At 35.0% G+C, this 13411-nt stretch overlaps 1 non-coding gene across 1 annotated transcript; it reads right to left on the bottom strand.

Annotated features, from left to right (window-relative positions):
* Positions 1-611: 611 nt before the first annotated feature.
* Positions 612-718, bottom strand: LOC122097291. The gene has a single exon (XR_006145518.1). It is a non-coding gene; the product is annotated as a U6 spliceosomal RNA (small nuclear RNA).
* Positions 719-13411: the final 12693 nt, after the last annotated feature.

Genomic DNA, 13411 nt, shown 5'->3' with positions numbered 1-13411 from the left:
AAACAAAAAATTGACATCACACATTATAAGTACCTGAGAAACAATAGCAAGAAACGAAAAACCACTTGTGTCCCTATTTTGGGGTTCAATTTCTTTAACATCATTTTATCTGGTTATATGCACATATCTTTTGAACTTTTCTGCTTATCCCAGACGTACATTTGTTATTGAAAATAAGGGAAATCATGGGACCTATGTTTCTTTGGACTTGGCTTACTTCAGTCAATAAATTTTTTTCCAAGTCTTTCCATTTCCTAACAAATTGGGCGATGTCATTCTTTCTGATGGAGGCATAGAATTCCATTGTGTAAATATACCATATTTTCTTGATCCATTCATCTAATGGGGGCATTTGGTTTGGATTCATATCTTAGCTATCATAAATAATGTTGCAATCAACATAGTTGTGCTGGTAGTTTTAGTATGGTCTTGTTTATGATCATTTGGGTAAATCCCCAAAAGTGGGATTACTGTGTCATACGGGAGTTTTATGTAGAGTCTTTTGAGGAACCTCCATACTGCTTTCCAAAGTATTTGAACAAGTTTACACTCCCACCAAGAATGCAGTACGATTCCCTTGTGACCACACACCTTTCAGCATCTGTTGTTGTAAAAATATGGAATGCTACACAAATTTTCATGACATACTTGCACAGGGGGCATGCTAATCTTCTCTGTATTATTCCAATGTTAGTGTATGTGATGCTAAATTGAGCACAGAACATTTTTTTTATATAAAGTATAATTTTTATTGATTTTATTAAACTAGACAATTCAACAAAATTAAGTTCATAAGAATTGTTGTGAAATTTTAGAATCATATATTTCTTACATAAGCACACATTTAGGAATAAAATCAAGATAGACATGCCAAAAACAAAATAATTCCAGATATTTGTATTTCAAGAGATGTGTAGGAGGAGGAATTCAATTATTCTATACAAGGCACCTGTCAAAATGAACATTGCAGCAAGTGTTTAGGTTTGTTAAAAGTTTTAAGGTTTTAAATATGCTTAATTTTGGGATTTTGCTTATATATGCCCAAAATAGGACCGTTTGGCAGGTATAAAACTTTTCTATAAAGTATTTAAGATTTATGGTAACAGACATTAAGTACTAAGTATGGAAACTTTATTAATGAGAAGTTGCAAAGTCTTTGTGTAAAGAAGCAGAGTGAAGAGTTAAGACTTTAACTATACAGTTTCTGTTAAAACTTTAGGGATTCCTTACTTTATTTGATAGCAAGGAAAAAATGATGATATAAGCCATAATGTACGCATGTATGTTACTATTCACACACATACATATACACACGTATACATGCACACATGGAGAAAGACACATAATTACAGCCAACACAAGTTTCACCAGTTGTTGAATATGCCTTAAACTGAATACTAGAAACAATATATGTTGAAGATGTATTTGTCTCTAAGAGTTCATTTACCACTCCTCTGATCTCTTAAAACTGGTAGTTTTAGAGAGATTTGACTTACAAAATGCAGTACAAGTGATAGCAAGTCACTTGGAAACCTCAGTAAGTATGTCATATGGTGTCTCCCTGCTCCTCAAGGATTGCTTACTCTTGTAGACACTTTCAACCACCAATTTAGCAGGAGAATACCCTGGTAAAGAGTAAAGTTATAAGGTTTTAAATGGCATCCTTACTTGAGCTCTTTTTCCAACAACCAGCATGAATTTGTAGGCAGATGAGTGAGTCCTCAAAAAATTGGACTCTACATATATATTTAACTGACCCATGTGAAAATTCCTATGTGAGAAATGCTGACTGAGGTCTTGCTGATTTCCTGGCCAAGAAAATAAGAAAAAAAGAAAGTATTTTTAATGTTTTAAAGTTTGAGAATAATTTGTAACCTGTCAATAAATGTGTAGAACACAATTATACCAACTGACAAAAATAATGATGGCATTTCATTTATGTGCTCTTGGATTTGGCCAGTGATTTTAGATGTGTCTACACAAGTAGAATCAGCATAAATCAAGCCAGCATTTTTTCATTTATGATATAAGGAAAGGTTACTGGTTGACCCATTGTAACAATGAAATATACAAGACACATTACCAGAGGATGGGTGAATGGGGGAGGTGGGGAGGTGTGAAGGGAGGGGATGGTAGGGGAAAAACAAAGGGGAGGGTAACAATGCTCAATAAGAAATGTACTCATTACCTTACTTATGTAACTGTAACCCCTCTGTACAGTATTTATAATAAAAATATATTAAAACATACAAGGAAAACTTCTGTACTTATATGAAGTTGTATTTGTCACTCAATATAAGTAAGGTATTGGTTTTAGGACCACAGGCTTATTACTTTGGATACTCTAAATCTCTACATGAACACAGTATATTATTTACATTAGAATCTGCCCACCAGCTAGTGCAGTATAATTGCTGTGAGAATTTTTATTACATTCTATATTTGTAATGAAAACTAAAAGTATATGTATGCACAATCAACAGATACAAATTTTTTCAGATAAATTTTGTATGCAGTTTGAGGATGGAATTGGAGAGCAATTTCGAAAAGCACAAATTTCATCAAAAAGACCAGTTTGCAAATTGTAACAAGGAGCTAATCCAGCATCATTGAATAGTATGGAACTCCAAGGAGAAGTACTTGAATTGAGACAATATCAGAAAGTGTAACAACCCAAGGACTTTTTAAAATGCAGCTGCTAGAATTCTCATGTAGAGCTTTCATAACAGTTTGTGAAGCACAAATCAGAACCTCACTGAAATGTAGATGGTTTTCTCTCAACTTTCTGTCATGATCAGTCATTATCAATCAACATATAGCTAATCTTGAATAATCCTCTAATAAAATGTTGATGGAGTGTTTATATGCAGAAAACCTCGGAAGGCTAACTTTTTCCAATTAGGACAGTCTGTATTTTATGATCCAGCCGAGAGAAAACTAGGTAAGCATCGATTTACAACCTTCTGAATAATTCTGATTCTGCCCACATCACTTATCTATCCATACCTGTGCCCGAGTGAAACGATTTTAAAATAATTTATCATTTAAAATTTAAATTTATGCTTCAGGGAAGATATCGAAGGAGAAGCTGCAAGCTGAACAAGCTCTCACATAGAAAACAGCTTTAGTGCTCCAGTGAAAAGTCCTAAGCTGGAGAATCACACCAAGTGTGCCAGCACAGTAGAGAGAGTTAGGCCAGAGAGGGAAAAACCGGGCAAGGAGACAAATCTGAGCACTTGCCAGCAGCTGTGGTTGCAGCTGTGGCGGGGGCAGTTGCGGCTGTAGGCGCCATACCTGCAACACAGAGAGTCTACGACAAAGGAGCCAGATGCAGCAGGTGAGAGGATTCTACTCAACACCAGCAAGAACTGACAAGGAGCAGACATCTTCATCCTTCAGATCGCAGACCAGAGATCACCCAGGAACCAGACTCCTGTGTGAGTAGAAGCATGATTTCCTCACTCCTTCTCAGGGAGCAGAGAAGGGAAGGCCACCCCTCCCTGCCCACTACCGGAGATCTCCATCTCTGATACTGGCAAAGGCCTCGCTGAGCAGCTAGCTCCAACTCAGTCTTTGGATGAAAACAAAAAGTAATTTAGCAGGTCACAGGAACCTAACCTGACCTGCCAGGCTCAGCTCTATGCAGGGAAAATTCACCCAGCACTTGCCTGCGCCAGCCCCAGGAGTGGCTTTCTTCACTGGGTAAACAGAGCAAGGGGCTGCCTCTCCCTACAGCAGCCTAGACAATCAATTGAAATTCAGTAACAATAAACCCTGAGAATGGCTCCTGGCTGGGCTCTGTGACTGCTTCAGAAGCTAGCCCCTCAGGGAAAAGCTACTGTTTACTGAAAGGCCTCAACTCTACCAAGAACCTAGCCCCATTACAGCATCTCTAAACTAGAAGAAACAGCCATCACCCTGTTTTGGGATACTCAAAGGAGATCTCCCTCCCATTGAACTAACCTGGGAAGAGGATGACAAAATCCTGGGTAAATCAAAGCATTTTTCTGCCTCCTCAAACAAACTGACTTAAGAAAACAACCAAGCTACAGGAAAATCAAACACCACAAGCAGACCAGAGACTCCAACAAGAGACTGGTTATGGACACAAGGGAGATGCAGGACCTTCCCATCTCACCCCCAAAAAGCAAATAACTCTTTTTTGTTACCTTTTATTAAAATTTTTTTAACATTTTTAATTTTTAACTTTAAAAAATTGTTTTCTATTAACTTTTTTTTCTTCCTCTTATAATTTTTATTTTAGGGGTATATGTTTGTGTGTGTGCTTTTTTTCTATTTTTGTTTAGCTCTACTGATCTTTTAATCCTTTTTTCTTTTCTGTTTCATTCTTTTCACTTTTTCTTCTCTTTCCTTCTTCTTTGCATGATTTAATCGCTTTTCTGCTCATTATCAGATATACCTGTAGTCGATTATTAGACCTTATCCCCCATTGTATACACACTTAATCCAGAAATTTATTACTGAATTCAAAACCTCTTAGACTTAAATTCCTTAATAGCCGTACTACCTCTATATACCTATATAAAATTTTAAGCATTTTAATTTTTTTAATTTTTCACGTCTCCTTTCTATCCCTTCCGTTCTCTTATCCTATTCCAGTCCTTCTCTGAATATTACGTTTTTAATTTGCATAATTTAAGTGTTTCATTTTTTAATTTTTAATTTTTGTTTTACAATTTTTTCTTGTCTTTTTTTCTCTTTCTTTTTTCCCCAGTCTCTACTATCATTCTATCCAACCTATTTTCTGCTTTGACATTAGGAGTAAGTTAGCTCTCCCTCTACCTTTCCACATCCTTCTATTCTTATTTATACCCACATCTCTCGCTAAAACTAATAACTTCTGGTTTGCCAAATTCTTCTTTGTGGTTCATAGACTATTAATACATAGTTGTTTGATGTTGAAAAATATATCTGTTGAACTAGATTTTATCTCAGGCTTTTGACTATGCAAATATAGACTGTGTTGATGCTTGCCTTAAGGTAGTTTTCTAGCACAAACTGGTGTTACTTTCATCCCAAATGGGCAGAATAAGCTGGAAAAAACACAAGAAAAATGGCACGTCCGGGTATCTCAACTCCAACTCATGATAATCAGTGGAGAGAACAGATAATGAATAATCCAGAGGAGAGCTCCCCCAAAGCTCTATAAACACTAATGGTAAACATGGTAAAAAGATTGAAAACCTGCAAAGGACTCTGTGTGAGCATGAGAGGGAGAGAGATGAGGCAAACGAAAGATCAAAACAGGAAGCTCAAGGCGTGAGGAAGCTACTCAAAGATAGATAAAGGAATTGCATGTGCAACTTGAGAACACTCAAAGAGAAATAAAGGAATTGTGTGAGCAAGCTGTGATCAGTCAAAGAGAACTACAGGAATTGCATGAACGTGAGGAAGCTAATCAAAGAGTAATACAAGAATTGAGAGAGCGGGATGAAAATACACAAAGATCACTAGAGGCATTCATGGAATCCGTAAACAGAGAGCTGAAAGAAGTCAGGGAGTCCACAAAGGGAATGCTGAATGGATCCCAACAGAAGGAATGGAAGTCCAAGGAAACCATATCCAATCAACTAAGTGATTTGAGAATAAACAAGGAAGTAAAGAATTTCATACAAGATCTAAAACAAAGATCCAACAAAGAATTTGAAGCCATAAAAGCCGACCAACTACAAGTAAAAGAAAAAAAAAGTAGAAAATCTGCATAATAGAATAGACCACGCAGAATATTGAATCCTGGGGATAGAAGACAGCATAGATTTTATAGAAAAAGAACATACAACCATCCAAGACAAATCTAAGAAATATGATAGATCTATTCAGCATTCAACCTTTGAGCCACCAGTGCCTACCCATGTTGCATATTTTGTGTAATTCAAATTTTCAGCATTGTATAGATGCTCCTACTACAATATAAAACCAAAAAAACTTAACCTACTTTTCACTGTATTTGATGTTGTTATAATTTGTGGAGGGGAAGGAAAAAACTAAGTTGTGTAAATAGGGATACAGGTGGACCCAGTACAACGATGAGATGTACAAAATGTTATGTAGAAAAATGAAATTTACAACTTTGGCTCAAGATGGGAGAGAGGGTCGGGAAGGGGAGATGGAAAGGGATGATAAAGGGATAGAAAGGAGGAGGTAACAATGCTTTATAAGAAATGTACTCATTACATTGTCCCTGTAATTGTAACGCCTCTGTATGGTATTTTCACAAAAAAAACTTAAAACATAATAAGGATATTTGTAAAGTATATAATGAAGGAAGAATTTTCATCCTTTACAAAATATATGCAAAATCTATGCTAAACTATCTATATTTTACTCTACCTTTCCTGCAACCAGTTTGATATAGTTTAATACCTGTCACGCCAAGTTTCTTTATATTCTACTGGAGATTTAATTTTTCATGTATGTATGTATATGTATATTTATATGTATCTATCTATCTATCTATCTGTATATGTTCCAATGTGGATCCTCAAACTTGAAACTTTGCTTTTTTTTTTTGCTGTTCAGCAGTTAATCTGGTCCGCTCAATCTGTGACAATATCTGTGCTCATTCTGATCATTCCTTTATTTACCACACCATTAGCACCATCAGCCTTTTAAAATCAGCTTAATTTCCAGAGATGATTACCAATCAATCCAACCAATATACACCTAGAGGGTTTTAATAAAACAACCTTTAAGGTAGGAAGATAACATGAAGTGACAACTACAAAATTTCTACAGAGACCTGACATCTTTCACATTTCTGCCTTCCTCATGATACTTAAGCAATCATTGACTAACACTATTAATAATACTGCAATTATAACTTAAAGATCAGTGTTTTTGCAACCTGAAGCTTTCTTTTTCTATGATTCTTGACATAAACTTTTGTGAGACTTTTTTGATTGTGGTGGGATACCATCCAAAACAAAGCCATGTATATCAAGAAAGCCAATGTTTTCAACTCAGAGTACTAAACAAAAGAGGGAAAAAAATTAAGGTTAGCTATATATGTTAAGCACAAATATAGGCAATATCAAGATATTTTGAAATTGTATAATTTTATTGGATAAAGTGGCTCAAATCTATAATATTTTCTACTTGGAAAAAAGAGCTTAGAGGATTCCAGTTCCAGGCAAAATGTTTTATGCTTGTATTAGGAGGACCTCAGTCCAAGCAGGCCCAGGCATATAGTGGTACTACCTCAAAATAAGCAATAAAATTATAATTTGTAGGTATGGTAGTAGTAGAGATGCCATTTCACAAGTATAGGTCTTGAGTTCAATCCTCCAGTAGTACTGGGAATTTAAATGTGGCATGTCTAAGGTCAAGACTTCATACTTGTCTTACAAGCTCTAATAAAACCTTTACCTCTCTTGCTATTTTTTAAAAGTATAACCATAACTTCCAAGCCCCAAACAAATAATTTCATATTAGAGATTTTCTTCTATGTATTAAGTAATATGTTATGTCCCACTGAAATCAGACTAAAGATAAAACACCCATTGTCTTACAAAGTGACTGCATATGGAAACAGAATCTCAAAGGTAGCATTTAAGTTGAAGTGTACTCCAAGAGAAGCAGAATGCCTTGAATATGCCAAGGAAAGAGGAATCAGAAGCTAACTCTAATCTTGGTGTTCTAATTCCACCAACTCTGAGACAATGTATTTACAATGTTCATGCTACCCAATCTGTGGTAGTTTATTATTGCAATTACTAGCAAACATGTGGAAGCTATAAGACACGAAAAGTCTTTGACTCTTCAGATCCAAGACTCATCTCTATAATCCTAGTGATTAAGAAGTACAAGACTTGGGGAATAATGGCTTTCAGGCTGGTAGAAAAGTTCATGAGGTTCTATCTCCAATTAACTACAAAAATTTCTGGGCTGGGCCATGGTTCAAATAGTAGACTGACTACTGTTAGCAAAACAAAAAACAAAAATCTGAGAGCCTGATGTATTTTGAAACCCCAAACTGGCAGAAAGAAAAAGTCCTTCGAATAATAGTATGAGAAGCAGAATTATGAATAGGAAAGCAGAAACAAAAGAAATAAACTTATTGATATAGACAAAGCTCCTCAATGTGAAATATGGCACAAACTGTAATATTTAGTGTTTTCCTTCCTATACAGTAGAAATAAATGGCATTTTTACTTGACGAAACTATAATATAAAACTGTATGCAATAAATAATCACATTACTTTTATGTTTCCATAATTTAACTCGTTTTCCTAAATATTTCTCAAATAGTGTAGCTTTTGAAAATCAATAAATGTTGCATTTTCATATATGATTACCTATCCTTCCAAGTGTGGTCTAAAATTGATCTACACTGAAATGATTGCCATTGACATTTTTCTCAAAATATTTATACTTTCAGCTGACCTTCCACAAAACTCATACCCAGAATATAACTTTTTAGTTTGTTCATGCAAACATAGGAACATAAACATATGTCTCAAAATGTTAATTATGTTTATCTGCTGTCATTAATAAAGTATAACTAATAGAATTATGTATATACCCTGAGGGAAATAAGATACTTCCTTCTAAATACAGACTTGCAGGCACACACACAATCACACATGCATATATATATATTTACCACTTTGACTCAGGTTAGATTCCTGATATTGGGTGTCAGCAGTGATCTAATAATCAAATTTTCCTGCCCAGACACAAAATACATTCATAATTCCACACAGACAAAAACACCAGATCATTCAAAATAATGAGAATATTTAACAGAACCAACCAGCACTTGAGCCATCTACTCCCTGATTTCTTTTATTCATGGTGATGCATTTTTCATATCATAATTAAAATATTTTTGTCTCTGATTAACAGAAAAAAATAGGGGATCATATAATGGAAATTGTAGGTAAAATTACTTGTAATCTTTACTATATCTTATCAAAGACTTCTGTTTCCTTCTTGTAGAGTGTTTCTGTCATTTTGCCCTAATGTCTATAATTAAATTACAAAGGACATGCCATATACCTTAATTCATTTTTCCTAAAGGTTATGCTATGGAGTTGAATCTGATTTGTTTGCTTATTCTAAATTAAATATTCTCAACAACTGGCATTATTGTTTATGTTACTCCTAATCCATTTGAAATATCAAATAGAACTGGAAATTCCCCTCGGCAATGATTTGTGAATGTTATTAATGCTTGTGGAGGGATGAAGGATTTGAATTATCTAGAGTGCATTAAAAATGGCACTGTTATTCAAAGGGCTGATCATTTAGTCAGCTTTTAAAGTGTGGTCTTCTTATTTCATCTAAGAAGATAACAGTATGCTATTCATAACATTCTTGCCTGCAAAGCAGTAGAATTATTTCCTTTGTACAGTTGATTTCCAGCTGCAAATTTAGTGAAACCTACAAAAAATTGCATAGGTGTATTAGCTGCTCTAGATTTTGAAATTTTCTTCCTGTAGCCCTTGTGATTTGAGCCCAGATTCATGGGATAGTCACATAATCCACAATAACAAAGCACCAAAATATAAAAAGACCATGTGCAAAATGAGTTTCAGTTTTTTCTATGTTGATTTCTTTTTTTAATGATTGTCTTTTACAGAGCTAAGGGTGTTTATTTCTCATTATTTTTTATGTTACTTAAATTTTCCAGATTTTTCAAATAAAATAAAGAGATATAAAACAGACCTATTTAATCGCAAAATAGAACTAACCATTTGTGTGATTTTTTTATTCTAATCCTGTTTTCAATTATCTTCAAATAAAGTTGAGATGAGCCCAGCATATATGTAAATTGACATGTATAAAGCACACAGAATTCTGGAATCTTTGGACTGTGATTTCTATCTAACTTCACTTAGAAAAGAAATTTATCACTTGCTTCATGTCTTAAGTAATCTACTTAACACAAGTTTTTATTAATTTTGTTAATAAATGTCATAATCTATGGTACTGATGCATTGCATAAGTATGTGATTCCTCATTTCCACTGAATTAACATTACATTTATTTTATTTTTTTACACATGAAATAATGACATTCTGGAAGATAATACATTCCTGCTTTTCATTTTGGTTGCCAAAAAGGAAATATTAGACATTTGGAACATTTAAATCTGAACTTTCAAATTTCACTAGGACTTGAATTGTGTTACTTACAAAATTAATTTTAAAATAAAAAGCATCATTAAATAGAAAGCAAAATTATGTTATCACATCTTAATCCCTGAATTGACTTCATGATAAGAAACAATTAGATTTATATAACAAGATATACATACTCAAACGAACTATGAGATACGGAAACAGAAAACTTCTTTTTTGTTTTGTGTTTGTTGTTTTTGATAGTTTGTGAAAATTCTGTCTTTTTTACCTTATGCCTGGTATATTCATTGTATGTCTTCAGGAAAGTGAGGGGTGGGCACAGAGCTTTAGGAAAAAGAGTGAAAAATAGCAGCATTGGAGGTCATTGAACATTGATGAAAGTGAACTATTTAACACATGGGTGGGGACAGGAGGGTGGGACTGGGAACAAGTGAGGGAACTGAAGACATTTCACAAAAGGAAATGTTCTCATTACTTGACCCTTGTAATTGTAATCTATCTATAAATCACCTTAATAAGAACAACAGAGTAAATTTCTGTTAAAAAGGCAAACAAAATGTTGTTTCTTAGAATCCTAAAAGTTTGTTTTGTTCACTGGTTTGAGCTGGTTGAGTCTATCTCTGAAAATAGCTACATTGACATTCATTGGGCGAATTATTGCGCTACTAGTAGATAAAAGTCAATTATGATTGTATTTTTTTGAGACTGATTCATTTATTCCTTTAATCTAATTTGTATTATTTCTGTCTACTGGTTTTTGGTTTTGTTTTTCCTGATTTGTCAAAGACTTAGTGGTGCATCATTAGTGCTTATTTAAGATTGTTCTTAAATCAAAAGAGATACAGGATATCAAACAGGAGATGCATGCAAAAATAGAAGCTGCACAAACCTCAGTAAGAAGTGAGATAAATGCCAAATTAGAGGTAATACATACCTCATTAAGAGGTGAGATCAGTACTTTGAGAACCAACATGGAATCCATAAAGGAATCCATTTCCTCCATGCAAACCTCAATAGAAGCCATGGTCAACAGTGTGAACGAAATGGAAGGTAGAGTGTCAGATACAGAAGACAGAATACACCAGCTGGACCAAAAAATGACAGATATGGAAAAATCACTGAAATTAAGCCAAAGGGAAATTCAGGAACAAGGCAAGGATGTCCACTATCTCCATTCCTCTTCAATATAGTCCTGGAACCCTTAGCAAAGGAAATAAGGGAAGAAAAAGACATTAAAGGGATCCGCATAGGGAAAGAAGAAGTTAAACTATCCTTTTTTGCAGACAACATGATACTATACCTTCACAATCCCAAAAACTCCATCCCCAAACTCTTAGAAATCATAAATCACTTCGGCAAAGTAGCAGGATACAAAATAAACCCACAAAAATCAGTTGCCTTCCTGTACACTGACAATGTACAAGAAGAGAGGGAAATAAAGGGAGCAACCCCATTCACAATAACCTCCCAAAAAATAAAATATTTAGGAATTAACCTAACCAATGATGTAAAAGAACTATTTAATGAAAAATATAAAAAGTTAAAGAAAGAAATTGCAGAAGACACTAGGAAATGGAAAGACCTCCCATTCTTTTGGATAGACCGACTTAACATAGTAAAGATGGTAATACTTCCAAAATTAATATACAAATTCAATGCAATTCCTATTAAAATCCCAATGACGTACATCACTGAAATACAGAAAGTCCAAAAAGTCATATGGAACAACAAAACACCTAGAATTGCCAAAACAATTCTAGGGAATAAAGACAACATGGGAGGGGTATCCATGCCGAACTTCAAACTCTACTACAGAGCTATAATAACAAAGACAGCATGGTACTGGCACAAAACAGACCCGAAGACCAATGGAACAGAATAGAAGATCCAGAAATAAATCCACAGGCCTACAGCCAGCTGATATTCGACAAAAGAGCCAAAGACATACAATGGAAGAAACACAGCCTCTTCAACCACTGGTGCTGGGAAAATTGGGCGGCCACATGCAGAAAACTAAAAGTGGACCCAAGTCTATCATCATGCACCAACATCAACTCAAAATGGATTAAAGACCTTAACATTAAACCTGAATCTCTGAAACTACTGCAGGCCAGAGTAGGAGAGAAACTTGAACTAAAGGGCACAGGAAAGAACTTCCTGAACAGAGGCCCAGGGTCACAACAAATTGGAGAGAGACTCGACAAATGGGACTACCTTAAAATAAAAAACGTCTGCACAGCTAAATCTATCGCAACCAAGCTAGAAAGACAACCAACTAATTGGGAAAAAATATTTACCAACAATATATCAGACAAGGTGTTAACATCCTGTATATACAGTGAAATCAAGAAACTAATCCCTCCCAAACCTAACAAACCAATTACTAAATGGGCAAGGGAACTAAAGAGGGACTTCTCAGATGAAGAATTAAAAATGGCAAAGAAACATATGAGGAAATGTTCATCATTCCTGGTGGTGAAGGAAATGCAAATAAAACAACCCTGAGATACCACCTTATCCCAGTCAGAATGTCTCACATCCACAAATCAGCCAGCGACAAATGCTCGAGGGGATGTGGAGAAAGAGGAACCGTATTACACTGCTGGTGGGAATGTACACTTATACAACCACTTTGGAAAGCAATCTGGAGGGTCCTTAGAAAGCTAAAGATTGACCTCCCTTTCGACCCAGTCATACCACTTCTAGGCATCTACCCTGAACAACAGGAACCAATATACAAAGACACGTGCACCTCCATGTTTATTGCAGCACTGTTCACAATAGCTAGGATATGGAAACAATCCAGATGCCCCACCACATATGAATGGATAAAAATATTGTGGTATCTATACACAATGGAATATTATGCAGCCATTAGAAATGACAAAATAATGGCATTTGCAGGGAAATGGATGGAGCTAGAAGGAATCATGTTGAGCGAGGTAAGCCAAGAGCAAAGAGACAAACGGTACATGGGTCTCACTGATAAGTGGATGCTAAATCCAAAATGTTAGGTGTTACGACAAAATTAACAGGACTTAAGAAACAAAGAACTCCCACTCATCTGGTCAAACCACTACTAAATATCCCCATGCTGCTGATGAAATGTATGTTGTATATGTGTACACCGTTATATGTTATAGACAGTAATAGACAATTTGCTCCAGGAAAGTTAGAATGAACTTTTGAATTTAAATGAGAATCATTATTTCACAATACTGTGAAATTTGGGAAATTATGTAATCACTTAATCACAATTTAAAAAAAAGAACCTCGGGGAAAGTAGGGAGGGAAGGGATGGTAGGGG

This window comes from Dipodomys spectabilis, unplaced genomic scaffold (assembly GCF_019054845.1).
Source record: "Dipodomys spectabilis isolate Male_0828 unplaced genomic scaffold, ASM1905484v1 ptg000421l, whole genome shotgun sequence".
NCBI lineage: Eukaryota > Metazoa > Chordata > Mammalia > Rodentia > Heteromyidae > Dipodomys > Dipodomys spectabilis.
The sequence above is the reverse complement of the archived record's forward strand: the minus strand, read 5'-3'. Positions and strand labels throughout refer to the sequence as shown.